Source organism: Arachis duranensis, chromosome 2 (genome assembly GCF_000817695.3).
Source record: "Arachis duranensis cultivar V14167 chromosome 2, aradu.V14167.gnm2.J7QH, whole genome shotgun sequence".
Lineage (NCBI taxonomy): Eukaryota > Viridiplantae > Streptophyta > Magnoliopsida > Fabales > Fabaceae > Arachis > Arachis duranensis.
In genome coordinates this window covers 26,965,518-26,967,080 of record NC_029773.3, presented here as the reverse complement: position 1 = coordinate 26,967,080, position 1,563 = coordinate 26,965,518, and the positions used below count along the sequence as shown (strand labels likewise).

Below are 1,563 nucleotides of genomic sequence, written 5' to 3'. Positions count from 1 at the left end.
TTCTAGATACTGAACAACTTGCTCTTCAACAGTGTCTTTGTCCTCTTAAGAGGAAGAATACTCATCAGAGCTCATGAATGGCAACAGTAAGTTCAGTGGAATCTCTATGGTCTCTGTGTGAACCTCAGATTCCTTTGGTTCCTCAATAGGGAACTCCTTATTGGTCAGTGGATGTCCCTTAATGTCTTCCTCATTGGGAATCATTGCCTTTTCACTTTCTCCATTTTCGGCCATTTTATTTATAGTTATGGCCTTGCATTCTCTTTTGGGATTCTCTTTTGTATTGCTTGGGAGAGTACTAGGAGGAGTTTCAATAACTCTTTTACTCAGCTGACCCACTTGTGCCTCCAAATTTTTTATGGAGGATCTTGTTTCATTCATGAAACTGAGAGTGGTCTTAGATAGATCAGAGACTATGTTTGCTAAGCTAGAGAGGCTCTGCTCAGAATTCTCTGTCTGTTGCTGAGAAGATGATGGAAAAGGCTTACTATTGCCAAACTTATTTCTCCCACCATTATTATTGTTGAAGTCTTGTTGAGGCTTCTATTGATCCTTCCATGAGAAATTTGGATGATTTCTCCATAAAGAATTATAGGTGTTTCCATAAGGTTCCCCCATATAATTCACCTCTTCCATTGCATGATTCTCAGGGTCATAAGCTTCTTCTTCTTAGGAGGCTTCTTTAGCACTGCCGGATGCAGCTTGTAATCCAGTCAGATTCTGAGAAATCATATTGACTTGCTGAGTCAATATTTTGTTCTAAGCCAATATGGCATTCAGAGTATCAATCTCAAGAACTTCTTTCTTTTGAGTCATCCCATTATTCATAGGATTTCTTTCAGAAGTGTACATGAAATGGTTATTTGCAACCATCTCAATGAGTTTCTGGGCTTCTATAGGGATTTTCAGATGAAGAGATCCGCCAGTAGAATGACCCAATGACATCTTGGTAAATTCAGACAAACCATCATAGAATATACATATGATGCTTCATTCTGAAAGCATGTCAGAAGGACACCTTTTGGTTAATTTCTTGTATCTTTCCCAAGCTTCATAGAGGGATTCACCTTCCTTCTGATTGAAGGTTTGGACTTCTACTCTAAGCTTGCTCATCTTTTGAGGTGGAAAGAATTTGGTCAAGAAAGCATTGACCAACTTGTCCCAAGAGTTCAGGCTTTTTCTAGGTTGTGAGTCCAACCATATCCTAGCTCTGTCTCTCATAGCAAAAGGGAAAAGGATAAGTCTGTAGACCTCGTGATCAACCCCATTGGTCTTAACAGTATCATAGATTTACAAGAATTCAGCTAAGAACTGATGAAGATCTTCCGATGAAAGTCCATGAAACTTGCAATTCTGCTGCATTAGAGAAACTAATTGAGGCTTAAGCTCAAAGTTATTTGTTCCAATGGCAGGAATTGAGATGCTTCTTCCATAGAAGTTGGAAGTTGGTGAAGTATAGTCACCAAGCATCTTCTTTGCATCTCTAGCATTGTTGTTGGGTTCGGCTGCCATGGATTAGCTTCAACAAGAATATTTTTATTCCTATTTCTACACATATAAAAA

The 1,563-nt window shown here is 38.8% G+C and overlaps 1 non-coding gene across 1 annotated transcript; it reads left to right on the top strand.

Annotated features, from left to right (window-relative positions):
• Positions 1–999: 999 nt before the first annotated feature.
• LOC127745048 (small nucleolar RNA R71) lies at positions 1,000–1,107 on the top strand. Its single transcript, XR_008006237.1, has one exon. It is a non-coding gene; the product is annotated as a small nucleolar RNA R71 (small nucleolar RNA).
• The last annotated feature ends 456 nt before the right edge of the window (positions 1,108–1,563 follow it).